The 15,186-nt window shown below is 41.6% G+C and overlaps 1 protein-coding gene across 1 annotated transcript in view; it reads left to right on the forward strand.

The window, feature by feature from the left end:
- The window catches only part of ZFHX3 (zinc finger homeobox 3), a 1,295,343-nt gene that overhangs the window by 975,695 nt on the left and 304,462 nt on the right, over positions 1-15,186 (forward strand). The window contains exon 13 of the mRNA XM_023637235.2: positions 15,075-15,154. The gene's annotated coding sequence lies outside the window, so the exon portion shown is untranslated. The remainder of the gene's footprint in view (positions 1-15,074; positions 15,155-15,186) is intronic.

Genomic DNA, 15,186 nt, shown 5'->3' on the forward strand with positions numbered 1-15,186 from the left:
CTCAGAGGCAAGAACTGTGTTGAGGGCCTGTTGTGCACTGCATGTTACCCTGGACGTAGGGACATAGGAGAGAATAAGATCCTAGGGTCATGAAGCTTGTGGTTCAGCAGTTCTTTGCATATCACACCAACCAAGATGATTTGGTCATGCTCCACTTTTCTGTAGTTTATATCATAAAAACAATGAGAATTTTCCCAAATATAAATCATACTGTCATCTTAAATCTACCTTTCCAAACCCTTCTCCCCAAGGGCACACCACTCCCATCCCGACTTGAAAAATCACAGTTCTGGATTCTAGAAGTTTCAATAAGTTCAGGATCCCTAAGTTTTACGTAAAGAAGTAAGGGTCCACCAGGCCATACATGGATTGCATTTTCTTACTTGGAGACCTTCGGTAGAAGAGAGATTCTCAGATTTTCATGAACATAGGAATCCCTGGGAAGCTTGTTTACTGTGCAGATTCCTGGGCCTTAGCAGCAGAAAGGCAAACTGAGTAGGTCTGAGAAGGAGCGCAGGAGACAGAGTATTTAACAAGCACCCCAAGTCACTCTGATGCAAGAACGTATAAACCACGCTTGGAGAAATACTGCTCTCAAAGGTTGGAAACCAATGTGTTGTGGGATGTTTATTAAGCACCAACATTAAACATACACTGTCTAAGCACTTTGGGGAATATGAAAACATGTAGTCTCTCCCGCAAGGAGCACATAATCAAGTCCGGAAGACTTGAAAGACACAAGCATCATCGCTGACTGTACATGCTGGACGTGATCAGTAACAAATGAGTGACTAAGACCCTCGGGGCTGTAAGAATTCAGAAGAGCAAAACCACTCCATGCGCCCAGGTGGTTGGTGAACTTTTTGGAGGAGAGGGGTCACTTAGGCCTAACCTCAAAAGGTAACTATGTTTGCAAAGAGGAAAATGGAAGAATCTAGAGCAGACAATAAGGGAAATTCGTCTCAGAGCAATTGGCTATAGTGTGTTTATGTGAGGAATAGAAAGAGGCCCAGTTAGGAAGGCAGAGTGAGGCCAAATTCTGGAAGGCCCTATATGCCTGGCCAAAGGACTGAGACTTTACCCATAGAGTGTGGGGACCCACTGAGAACTTTTGAACAGGTGAGTAGCATGCCAAGGTCAGTACTTTAAAAGGATTAATCTGATAATAAGTCACTACGAGCATTTTTGGAATGAAATGATACATAAATGATGGAGCAATAGCATGATAGAAGTAGAATCTAGAATGGATTGGATAAAGAGGAAGACTAGAGATGAAAACCATTTGGAGGGGCTGGGATTAGTCCTCCATGACAGCCTTCCCCCCAAAAGAATAAGCACGCCATCACAGAATTCCTATTTTACTTAAAATAGAAAAGCAATACTAATATTCTTTCTTACGCTCATAACAAGAGAGATGCTAACTTGAAAGAGGCAATTAGGGAGTGAGATTATAATAGCAGTAATAAGGGACATGAAGATAGAAGAAAGGATGTAACCAGCCTTAGAGATTAGAAAAAAAATGACTGTGGGGTAAGGAAGAGAAAGAGATGGAACCCACATCTGCAAAGCCCTGTTTGGAGCTCTCATCCTGAGAACCTTGCTCATGACAGCTACAATGAGAAACGTTGCTTCCCATGAAACTGGTCCACAAACACATTAGAAGCAACCTTTACAAATGGCCACAGTGACTACCTAGGAAAATCTGATAAGACTCTTAACCAGAAAGGGAGATTCGTCATTGTGTAGTAGTTAATAATCATATACCCAAACAATGCTTTATGTTTAAGGAAAGACATCCCTGATAATAGAGCTTAAGGGAGAAAAATAACAAGTTTAGTTATTATTTGTTAGACAGCTTTTGCCATGTCAACAACTACGCAAAAACTTAGTAGCTTAAAACATTAAACCATTTCTCACAATTCTGTGGGTAGGCTGGACAACGTGCCTGGTCTGAGTCAGCTTGACTGAAATGGGTAAACAAAAATGGCCTCACTCTCATGGCTGGCAGTAGGCTCAATGTCAGCTGAAGTGATTCTCCCATCCTTCAAAGGCTAACTAGGGCTTCTTCACATGGTGGTCCCAGGGTTTCAAAAGGCAACAAGGGAACCAACCTCAATACACAAGCATTTTTCAACATTTTTCAAGCCTCTGCTTGTGCCACATTTGCTATTGTCCCATTGGCCAAAGAAAGTCACATGGCCAACCACAACCTGTGAAGGCACTTCTCAAGAGCACAGATGGAAAAAGGGGGAAAATATGTGGCCACTTTTACTACCACAGCAAGGTATGTTTAATATATCATGCACCTCTAAAGGAAGTGGCAATTATCTACTTAATTCTGCTTAAAGGATCTAGGAGGATAAGGGTCAAGGTTGGGTTCATGCTGTACTTATCTGAATGTGAATATTGGAACTATTTTAAAAGAAATTCGCAAATATATATTACTGATAAGAAAGTATCAGTAATAAAAGGAGGAGAGAGAGAAGGAAGGAAGGAAGGAGGGAGGGAAGGAAAGGAGGGAAGGAGGGAGGGCTTGTCGAGGAAGAGAGAGACAGTGAAGGAGGAAGGGAGGGAGAGAAGGAAGGAAATAGGAAGGAGGAAGGGAAAAAGGAAAGAGACAGATATCTTTCTTGGCATATCTAGCTCATTACTTTGCATTGGCAGAACACTACCAGTCTTATAAAGATCCTAACCTGTCAGGTTGTCCTTACTTGTCTTGTAAAATAGCCTCCTATCTCCTGAACTCTTGCACAGGTCAGATTTTGGCCGCTGTGGAGGAGCTCAACAGTGTATGTCCAGGACCCTTTCAGAGAGCAGAAGCCCAAGTTTCCATTCCACAAAGTGGCAAATGCTTGGACTGCTGGCCCAGCCTTGGAAAGACCCAAGATGCAGACCAGCCACACCCCATTCTTAGGACATAATTAATGCGCTGTTAATTTTTTTTTCATCAACAAAGGATTACCAAAATACCGCATGATTTCCTTCAAAAATGTGACCCTCCCTTTCCTGTCTCATTTTTCTTTTCCTGGATCCAAACGTGGTTTCCATTGGCTTCATGAAAACAGTTATTTCTGTTCATTTTCCTCAACTCGTCTCAGTTCCTTGATCCCGAGGAGTCCAGAAATGCTAAAGCGAACTGTTAGCATGAAATTAAGCTGCTGCTTCTCTCACTCAGAGGCTCTTCTCTAAAACGCCTCTCCTGCTTGTGAGGCCAGTGGCTTCCTCTGTGTCCCACAGCAAACCTCACGGTGTTATAAAAAGCCAACTAACTAAATAATGCCATAGGAATCTTAATGACTAGGGTCGTTTGGCCAACAACATTACACAGTTTTTTCCCCTCAGAATTCAAGCATTTAAAATTACAAATATCCCATCCAATTCAGATTTAATTACCACTGTTCAAACTTTAAGAACTTTTTCGTTTTCAATTATGTAAAATTGGAAATAATGAACTACTGCCAAAGGATGGTCAACTGACTCCTTTTTTAAGGGGGAGCAGGAAAGTTGCATACTTGTCTCTTCCTGATCAAATTTTCTATTGTTGACTAGTCATTTTTCTATCGAACTTCCCCAAATCAGCCAGGTCAACTTCTCTACATTTATCATCAACCAAGAATGAAGTTAACCTGTGATGAGCCCTGATGTTTGATTTGGCCATAGAGATCGTAGTTTCCAGAACAAAAGTCCATGTCTGAGAGCTGGGCTGATGCAAACTCTGAATGGCAGAGGGCATTTTAAGTAAGAACTGTCATGGAAAATCCAGGATTTAACAGTCACCATCAACCCAAACAAACTTGGAGCTACTCCACACCATCCGTTGGGTGAGGAAAGGGAATGGGGGAGGCCAGCACCTTTAGGGCTTCTAAACGATCCCACTCATGACTTGTCCTGCTTCCTGTGAAAGGCTAGACTTTAAAGTCAGGCACATCTGGGCATGCTTTATAAACGTGGCTGCTGAGAAGGCAGGGCTAGGAACAAAGGCTTCCTTCAAGAGAGCCCTACCTATTTGGGAGAAGTCTCCTTGCAGTAATAACAGATTCATGGTAGCAGTTTTCTGAAAATCCATTTCGGTATGCTTTGCAATCTAGTCCATTGTCTCTAACAAGCATCTTTTAAAAAGAAAAAAATACACAGTTTTCTTTTAGTACCCCAAATCACCTTTTTGAATGGAAACTACCCATCTACCTATCAAGTAGTTCTTATAATGAGACTGACTTTTGCATTACTGAAAAAGAAAGTTTTATATATATATATACCTATATGTATAGATAGACGGATAGGTGATAGATAGATAGACAGATGATAGATAGATAAATAGATAGATAGATATGGGTGTGTGTATGTGTGTATATGTATATATACTTTATATAATGACATGAATCTAAAGTATGTGTGTGTGTATCCTTATATCATAGCATCCATTTGAATTGGGCTGCGCCTCATCACCATTGGCAGTTCTGTTTACAGGGAAGGACGAGGAACTGGGGTGAGGACTTTATTTCCACTGAGCTTCTTCTTTGGAAACAAGAATCCTTGTGTCTGGGAGATGCTCCCAGTTTCATGTAGGAACAGCATCCTTTATATAGACCACTAAAACCTAAAGCCCTAAGGATTTTTTACCTTAAATGTGTGCTGTTTTGGCTTTGAGGCACATGGAACTGTTTTTAAGAGTATATGTGCCAAGTGGAAAAAAAATCCTTCTTTATCTTTATGCTGGAATTCTATTCACGCTTCTTCATTGCACAATCTTATCTTTGGGGGGTTTTTTTGATGGCCTTCGCTAAACATGTCTCCCTCACTCTTCACCCATCTTTAGTATTACAAGGTTTTATGAAGGTTGAACATTTTGTACCTGAATAACACTTTTTCCCCAGAATATATTTGTATTTACCAAAGTCTCAAATTACCATGGTAACTATCAAGAGTCCCGAAAATGTATGTTGCTTTTTCTGTGCTCAACCTACAGCAAAGTCGCCACCAATGGCCACAGAGATTACATAAGAATTACCTCCGGGGCTGAGAAAAGAGCCCCTGCATCATTAATTTCTTTCCATTTTAGTGCGTCTTGGGGGAGATTGAACGGCAAACCTAGGAGGATAATAAAAGCATCAATATAGACTCTTCTTGTTCTGTCGCAGGCAGGGAGAGACTGTCCAGTGCCTGTGTGTGCCCAGTCAGTGGTGCAGGGGAGAGAAGAGGAAGTGTTGAAAAACGGAACAGGAAACAGATGGGAGATGTGATCTCTCAAAACTCCCAAAATTCTGAAAAACCTCAGACCAGCCTGGTTGCTTGAAGATTAGAACAAAAGTGAGATCTGTGCATTACCAAAGAGGTCAGCGAAGCAGGCATAGCCAGGAGTCATGTCACATGGACACCAGATCCTACTGGCTGCAGTTCAGCAGTAGCAGAGGGAAGTGAGAAAGCTTGGCCATCACTGAGTTAATTTGGGCCAAGAGCGAGGGAGAAGGGTGACACTGTTGCAATGACAACCTCAACTCTAGCTTCACGTTGACAGCTGAAATCTCTGCAATCATGTGATTTGGGGTTAAGAACACTTCTTTCTTTACTGAGAATTAAGAAGCATTTACCGAGAATTAAGCCCTTGATGGCAGCCAGAGGAAAAGGACTCAGTCTTCCACATCTGCAGGCTTTTGGGCTCTTGGAAGGGAAAGGAGGGAGCAGAGTCTGGAATAAATGGGTTGGGGTCATTTTCAGTGACCCCAAGGCAGAAAGTTCAAAGAATCTAAATGGCTTCATTAAAATTCATCACAAGGTGCACTTATTTATCTAAAAATGATTCCTATGCCCAAGTTTAGAGCTCTGGGAGAAATTGTTGTGGTGATTGCTTTCCCAGGTTGGAACGAATATCCAGATTTGAATCTTCCTTTTCTTCACTGGTTTGGCAGGTGGGCTGTGGGGAGAGGGGGAGTGATCTCTCCCTAACACCAAAAAGTTGAACCTGCTTCCTGAAGAGATGCTAAAATCTGACAATCCAGCTGACCTCCCCCTAACAAAGACAGAGAGCAATGCCATCCAGCAATCCCAGACACCCCTCCCCCTCCCAGGCAACTGCATTTCACTTGTGGCCTTGCACAGCCTGTGGTCAGGAAAGAGCCTTTGAACACATCTCCAGGGCTGCAGCGATTAGAAGGTCTTTGATTACTCAGCTCAGCTGGTCCTCCCTTCTCTCTATTTCTCTCCTCTCCTCCCTCAGCCCCCTTCACCTTACTCAGTAGCCCAGACAGTTTTTTTTTTAAGCAACCAATTTTTTTTCCTCTCTTTTCATTTTCCTATAGCATCCTAAACCTCAAGATGCGGTTAACACTAATCCTGATTTATTTAGGGTTTATCTGCATTATTAATTCCAATCATGGAAAAAAAAGTGCTCCAAGCCCTAGTTTGTATACAAAGTTTGGGTGTTTGTGAAAGGGGCCAGCAATCCCTGGGAAATATATTTTCTTTAGATACCTTTGAAATCCAAACAACTTTCTTTTCTAGTCTGAAAATGTTCCTTGAGATGAGTCCCATCCTTCACAATTTCATTTATTATTATTTTCCCCCCATCAATATCCTTTGAAGCTGCTTCCTGCATTAATCTGGACTTAATATGGATTTAAACATTTACAATGGGAAATAATTTGGGTTAAAAAATAATCTTCCTTGATAAAGCTAGAAAAACCCCCACAACTGTCACCATCTCTGACAGCCAGGAATGGAATGAGATTTTTGAATATGCATATTGAAGAAAAGGGAAAGCAAGACTAACAGGGTGGATGTTATATTTTACGTTTTTCAGCTGTTATGACTGACTGGAGTTGAGTGATATCCAGGGTCTTGACTCGTTGTTTGAATGAATTCATCATCACTCAGAACATACGAACAGTTATTTGGTACATAGGATGTACTAAAAATACCTTCCGCAACTGTGAGGGAAGGCTGTCTCTCAGAGGGAGCAGCCTGCACCCATCGCTCACAGAGGAGCTGCCCAATAACTAACAGGTTCCAACCCCCTTCCCACCCATCCTTTCCATTTTTCCATTCTTCAGTCTATTAACTGGTATAACGCTGGAGATAGAAAGTTCACATTTCTTTGACTAGGCTCCAGGCAAGGCCAGGATTCTCCAGGGAATTCTCCCTGGATTTGACTCAAGGAGCACACGGGGATTGGAATATTTTCATGGGAATTTAAAGGAATTCAGATTTGACCTGCAAGTCTACTTTATCAGACTTCAACACTTCAGGCAGTCCTAAAAGTGTTTGGATTTCTTGGGAACTTGACAAAAGGGGCTAGGCTGAATCTAAGAAGTGCCCCTTTTCCAGGATGGAAAATAATGTGGTATGGATTTCACTACTCTCCATTCCTATGCCTGTGTCAGACATGACTAATCAAACACAGCATCCTTTCCCATTGAGCCAGGAGGCAGCCTCTGTATCCTTCTCAACACAATGGCTTGGGAGCCACCTGCAGTGCATCAGATTTGGAAGACACATCGAAAGTTATTTTACATTCCTGCTGGGTCCTGAGCCACTTGGGGAGACTCTTGGCTGATCTCAGGCTTTTAGCATTCCCCTTCAGCCTACGTTGTGCATTACTGCTGGCTCCTATTCCTGTTCTTGATAATATGGGGCCGTGGAGTTGGGAACAATTCCGGAAAGGCTATACAGACCAATGTGAGGGCAGGGGTCCTTTGACTGCTGGAGCTCTCAGAACCACCAGTACTAACCAGGCAAATTGGAAACTCAGAAGGAGCCACCCTATTCTTGTTCCTGAGCCCCAGAAAGTCTGTCTCCTGTGGATTTCCTTCCAGCATCCCTCAGTCACTTGGGCCAGGATATAAGGTAGCTGGGATAATCTTCTGATCACTTGACTACTCAGAACCAATTATATCAGATTCAGAGGAGTCTCACAGCTCTTCAAGGCCTTCCTCCAATGTGCCTCTGACGGGTTCATCAGGTTCCTTCCTCTCGAGGTCCCTGTCACATCAGCCAGTTGCCATACTCCACACAAGACAGTTCTTCCCCATCCAGGAAATCTTTTCCAGTGGCCACACACTCTCCTTCCCCCTCTAAGACGTCTGCCCCAGCTAACTGACTCTCGTCTTCACTCCATGTCCCTCACCACTTTTCATCTGTGCTGTACACGTCAATAACATTTACCCCTTTCCAAAGTGATATAAATTCATTGTAGACATTTTAGAAAATACAGATATACAAAAAAGTGGAAAATTAAAATGACTTGTAATTCCATTAGGATATGCATGATTTTCCTTTTATGAAATATTTCTTTTTTATTGTAAAAAATATACATACTTAAAGAAAGCGAATTTTATAATTTCTTATATATAAATTATACCTTAATAAGCTGAGCATGTATCTATATATTATACATAGAAAAGAGTATATATAGTGTGCATCTGAACTTTATATGCTTTTTAAACAAAAACAAGGGTTTCATATTTTGTGTACTCTATTGAAAAGTCTGTAAACTTTGTTGTCTATAAACTTTTAGATCCTAAAACATAATAGCTGAACAATCTTAGGGCACATACCTACATTTCCAGTATTCCAAAGATATGTCAATGTTTGCCCATTCTTTTTTAAATTTCTTAACAGCTTTATTGAGATAAAATTTACATACCAAGCAATTCACCCAAAGTGTACAATTTAATGGTTTGGGGTATATTCACAAGGTTGTGCAACTATCGTCACATTCAATTTTAAAACATTTTCAACACCCCAAAAAGAAACCCCACACCCACTGACAGTCATTCCCACGCCCATTCTCCGCCAAACCCCCTCAGCCCTAGTCAGCCACTAACCTACTTCCTGTCTCTGTGAATTTTCATGTTGTGGACGTTTCGTGCAAATGGAATCATTCAATATGTGGACTTTTGTGACTGGCTTAGCATGTTTTCAAGATTCACCCATATGTTGTAGCATTCTTTCATTCCCTTTCATTCCAAATAATATTCCATTCTGTTTGCCCATTCTCTGCAAGGGTTTCTGGTTTTCGTTTTAGTGATGTCAATTGCAGAACTTTACTGAATTCAGTAGCCCTCACAGCTCCCATCTGTGCACACTTGAATTGTTCCAGTGATTATTTTTTGTAGGATTCTACTGAATTTACAAAGAATCTTAGTTCAGTTCAGTTCAACAGATACATATTGAGTGTTGAAATGTGCAAGGTTCTTTGTTAGAAAATGCTGAGGATACAAATATGAATGGCTATAGCCTCTGTCATTCAGGAATTTACAATCTATTTATATCAAATCAGGAGAGCAAACCATGTCCACGAGTTACTCTTTATCTTTTAACTAATATTTTAATTTATGTTATTTGGGTATTGACGTGTAAATGTCTTTCAAGTTTATTCCATGTGTTTTTATGTTTATACTATGGTATTCTATAAGCCATTCAAAAACAGAAACTATGGGTTCTATTTCTTTTGTGTTACAGTAATGTTAATGATAATCATAATTACAGCAGCTACCATTTACTGTGTATTTACTTTATTTGATCTTCAAAACAATCCTGTGAGGTAGCTATAGTTATTTTCATTTGCAGATGGAGAAACTGAGGCTTGGAGTGATAAAGCAACTTGCTGAAGGTCACTCATCCGGTAAGGATGGTTGCTGGACTACACTAGGCCCCAGCTGCTTAGAGAACATTCTTAGCAGCCAGTAGGTGATAATTGTCCACCTGCCACCCTGGCAGGCAGCTCTGCATTTTGGTCTGGGCAACCTGAACTAGTCTCTGGGGGTGATAGATAAAGTCAAAGGGTCTCAAATCTTCATCCTGTGGCATTTGTGGTGGTGTCCATTTCGTTATTCTCTCTTTTTTTTTTTTTGAGGAAGAGTAGCTCTGAGCTAACATCTGCCGCTAATCCTCCTCTTTTTTGCTGAGGAAGACTGGCCCTGAGCTAACATCCGTGCCCATCTTCCTTGACTTTATATGTGGGACGTCTACCACAGCATGGCTTGACAAGGAGTGCATAGGTCCACACCTTGAAACTGAACTGGTGAACCCCAGGCCACCAAAGTGGAACGTGTGAACTTAACCGCTGTACCTCCAGGCCGGCCCCCATTATTATCTTGACAATGATGGAAAACATAACTCCCCAAAGGGCTGCCTCTGCTTGGTACAAGAAATCACTGGATGTCATCTTTGGAATTTACCGTTTTGGAGTCAAACTTTAGAAGATGCACTCAGAAATAACAAATTAGGAACCTCTCACACCCCAAAATGTGCCATTTGGCGGAGCAGCATGACAAACGGCAGGATGTGAGAACTCAGGCCTCTGATGTTGGGCCTCTAGAACAGTCCGTCTACCTTCCTAAGACACACTGGACTGGACTGTGCTGGCATCTTCAACAAGAAGGCAAGTTACTCCGTGAGTCCACATATCACAACGAAGACACTCAATAAATATTAAAGAATAATGATTGTTTCTTTCACATTCGCTGACAGGATACAATCCTGGTAAAGAGCCTTTAAGGTCTAATTACTTCGTAGGCATTGAAACCAAACTGCTAGCTGAAAAATTAATTGTGGAGCTGTCGAAGATAGAGTTGTAGGAAGTTGTTTTGAACAGTGGCGTCACTCTGAAACGCCACGTAAGATGAGGAGCAATAAACACCAATGCAAACTGCCCAAAGTAACTGAGCGAGAGGAGGCTAGAGGTGCAGCTGGCACGGAACGGACTCCCATTCATTTGCTGTTTACTTCAGTACACAAAATATGTGTTGAGGGAGTGACCAACTGAATTAATTATTTAACACAAAATGTCATTAGGGACATTGAGAACAATATGCATATGATCTCCATAGCACCAGTGAAGGCCCGAAATATTAATAACAGCAATTACAATATAATTAACATTTACTGAGCACTAGCTATGAGCCAGGCCCTATTTCAAGTGCTTTAAATATATTATCTCATTTAATCCTTACAACAAATTGTGAGGCAAATATTGTCCTCATTTTTAAAATGAGGACATGGAGGCACAGAGAAGTTAAACAACCTGCCCAACATCACACAGTTAGTAGTAAAAAAAAAAAAGAAAATGCTCAGAATTTGCCAGGCTTAGGCATATCCATTATGCCATTCTTTAATTTCTGAAGATATCACTGAGTTTCCAGGATCTTAAAGAAATATCCAGAGATTATCCAGTCCATAGTTTTCAAACTGTTCCATGGAACCATGGAAGTCGCTTCAGAAGTTCTACCAACAATAATATTCAAAGAGATTTATGCACCCCTATGTTCATCACAGCATTATTCACATTAGCCAAGATATGGAAGCAACCCAAGTGCCCATAAATGGATGAATGGATAAAGAAGATGTGGTATATATATGCAAGGAAATACTACTCAGCCATGAAAAAAAGACAAAATTGTGCTATTTGCAACAACATGGGTGGACCTTGAGGGTATTATGCTAAGCAAAATAAGCCAGACAGAGAAAGACAAACACTGCATGATTTCACTCAGATGTGGAAGATAAACAAACTCATGGATAAGGAGAACAGATTAGTGGTTACCAGAGGGGACAAGGGTGGGGTGGAGTGCAAAAGGGGTAAAGGGGCACATATGTATGGTGGTAGATAAAAACTAGACAATTGATGGTGAACACGATGCAACCTATACAGAAACTGATATATACTAATGCACACTTGAAATTACACAATGTTATAAGTCAATATGACCTCAATAAAATAAAGTAAAAAAAAAAGAGTATTTTTGCCAAACAGGGATGAATTCAGCTCCCTGGGGGAAATACGTGCTGCTTGAACTTACTTTAAATATTGGATTTCCACACAACATTTTGTTTTCATACAAAAGAGAGAAAGAGTGTTCCATTGGTATAGGTCAGTGGCTGGCAGATGTTTTCTGTAAAGGGCCAGACAGTAAATATTTTAGGCTTTGCAGGCCACAATGTCTCTGTCACAACAACTCAACTCTACTGTTGTAGTGCAAAAGCAACCATGAACAATATGTAAATGAATGAATGTGGCTGTGTCCCAATAAAACTTTATTTATAAAAGTAGGCAGTGGGCCACAGTTTGCTAACCTCTGGTCTACATCATCCCCCTGCAATCAACTGGAGTTTGTCTAAACTTTCTAAATAGGGGTTGTCTTGCTTACACACACACAGGAGGTATATTGTCCAAGACCCCTATATTTATTAATGCCAGTCATCAGAAAACCCATGCCACAGTTTAAAGGAAAGGAAACTAACGTGTATTGAATGTGAACTTTGTGTTGAGTACTCTACTAATGGTTCTACATCAGAATTAATCCTCAGCATAACTATGTAAGGTGAACGGCACGATCCCTCTAACAGAGGAAACTGAGGCTTAAATAGGAAACTGAGGTGAAAATAGTAACTAGAGTCAAACCAAAGTCTCACTATATGCCATCACATCGTGTTGACGCGGCTTAAAGCCACATCGCCTGACCGGAAGGTCATTGATAAGTCATCCTCAGTCAATTCGTCTCTAGGAAAAACCATTCAAGTTCACTTCATAACATCACTTTGCTCCTCCTAGGTGCTTCACCATCTCTATTAAGTTAGAGACTTAAACACTAGGGCTACCATTTCTCTATGAGTTTTCCCAAGCATAATACAAGAGGAGAATAACCTTGCAATTTCGATAAGCTGTTCTCCAATTTATGCTTTCTAGTCATTCATTGTCTATCTTGGTAGGTTGCACTGGGGTTTGTATTAGCTGGTGATCCTCCATGATCCATATGTCTTTTATAAAGATCATTTTTTTCTCCATCTTTTTTTTTTTTTCTACCTCCTGTTCTTGCTATGCTGGGAAATTTCAAAATTCTAAGTCTTCAGTAACCTCTTTTTTTCAAACCTCTTTTTTCATTTCATGGCACTACCAGCTTGGTTATATGCCACCAGCAGATAAAGAAATCTAATTTCTTCCTCCTGCATGGGATAGGTTGAAAATGTGAGGCTGAGCTACTGGTGGTCGGAATACTAAATCTCTTCCAGAACACACATTCGTTGTCTTTTTTCATGTTCACCAAAATGCCTTGGAATGGAAGGATCTCTTACATCTATTTTTAATTTGTTCTGGATTGGTTTCCTTTCAAGAACCGGTCAACCCCATGCAACTGGCAATATGAGGTTGGTGCCCTCCCAGAAGTCAGTGATAGCATCGCCTCTAGTGGCTCTCAGTTCCAGAAAAATCCATGTCCTCAAGCTACCATAGCCCACCTCCACTACTGAAGGGGAACCCAGCTGCCTGTGAAACAGAAGAGAAATCTATCACATGTGGAAAACTCAGCCACCGATAGGCAGCTCTGCAGGCCTTTCATTTGGGGACAGACCACGGAACTGGCCCACCAGCAACAGTCAAACAGTCTTTAGCTGTGATCAGCCACTTCCATCACCTCCGAGACTGGCAGGTTTCCAATAAAGCCAATAGCCCCCTCCCTCAGGGTAAGGTCATCAGCAGGAGGCAGGCATTGTCGGTTAACCCAGCAATTTGACAACAGTGTTAGCTTACACTCTATTAGCCAGCAGCTACACCCTGACCTCTGACCCTGACATTGACCTCAGACGGCCCTCTCCTGAGGTAGACTCTGATCATCTGATTTGGCCCGCCCTGCTGGTTAGCATGAGAGAAGGCCCCTCAGTACCAAGCAGGTCTCCCTGGTCACCCCTGCTCCCAACAGAAGACATAGGCTTGAAGTACAGAAACAAGCCAGAGTTGAACCCAAGATGCCAAAGGTGAAAGTTCAGAAGCATATCCATCAGCAGCCTGTCACCAAAGGACGATGTAAGAACTATGGAAGCTTTCAGCGCAGGAATAGCCGTTGTCTCCAGACAGTTCTGCTCCTTAATGGAAAAGACATATCAAAATATGGCTTACAAAATACAAAATAATGGACTGAGATGTACATTATATGAGGGTGTTAGATTGCAATGTACTTTACAGTGGGGGAATTAGATTGAAGTGTTATGCCAGGGTAGTTAGGTTGAAATATGGATTATCCTAGGAATGTTAGCTTGAGATGTGCTTTATAACACAGTTGTTAAATTAAGATGTGCTCTTCAGTGCAGGCATTAGCCTGAGATGTGCATTATTGCAAAATTGTTAGGGGAAGATGTGGATTCCACTTTGGGAGGGGGAGAAGAGAGAGGAAAACACCTTGTATTGAATATTATTCAAGGTTACGGAATGTCTTCTGCATTATGTGGATTTTAGGAGTTTGATTGCGGGGGAATGAGAGCATGAAGTATATAAAATGCTCCTTCCCTTCTCCTTTCTCCCCAGTCAAACAATCTGCCACTTTCCCCACTTTTCCTGTTAGGGACTTAAAGGCCTCCCCCATCAATAAAAACATTAGCTCACTAAACAGCCTGATGGCTTTTCCTTCCCTGGCTTAACCCTTCGGGAGCTGGGGTTTCCTTTGGATTTGTAAAGATATTGATCCCAGATAATGTTTGCTTTTCTAACTCTCTCTTCCGTGGACTTGATGGATAGGTTCAGGGCTCCATCTCGGCAGCCAACTCACCGCAGCTACCCAGGGAAAGGGGAATGGAAGGCGAGACAAGTGTTCAGTAGTTAACACCATTGGAATGCTTTCCCTGGGATGGACAGGCAGAAACGCAGTGGCTGGGGAGAAATGTGGGGGCTCCAGTCCCTTTCAATCAGCACAGGATTTCACTTTCGATTTTCCTCATTCTTATCCTGATCCCTCTACCAGTATTTCTTTACTTCAGCTTAGAGTGTTGTATAATTTCTAATGAATATCAGATGCTATCTCGAGGTTGGCCGCCCTGAGTTGTGTTTTTAAAGACTGGCTTTCCAGTTAAAGAAAGTGCTTCTCTGCAGCATTATCGATATAGATGAATACAGGTAGCTGTGTGGTTTACTTATGATACCGGTCTAGGTGGGGCCAGTTTGAATAAACCCTCACCCCAGATACAAATCTTACCCAGGAAAAATAAGTGAAGCGAAATGGGAGCATCATTTTGCTCATTAACCACGCGGCCTGCAAAAGTTCACCAGCCGTCTCCCCAACAGTGTGTTTGTTCTTTCTTCTCTTCCTTAGCTTGGAAGATATAATTTACAGCCTCCAGAAGTCTAGCCGAGCGTGATTGGATGGTGTCCAGCTTTGCCGGAATCAGAGAGGTGAGTTCCAGCCTTCTTGTTTCTCAATGAAA

Source organism: Equus caballus, chromosome 3 (assembly GCF_041296265.1).
Source record: "Equus caballus isolate H_3958 breed thoroughbred chromosome 3, TB-T2T, whole genome shotgun sequence".
In the NCBI taxonomy this organism is placed as follows: Eukaryota; Metazoa; Chordata; class Mammalia; order Perissodactyla; family Equidae; genus Equus; species Equus caballus.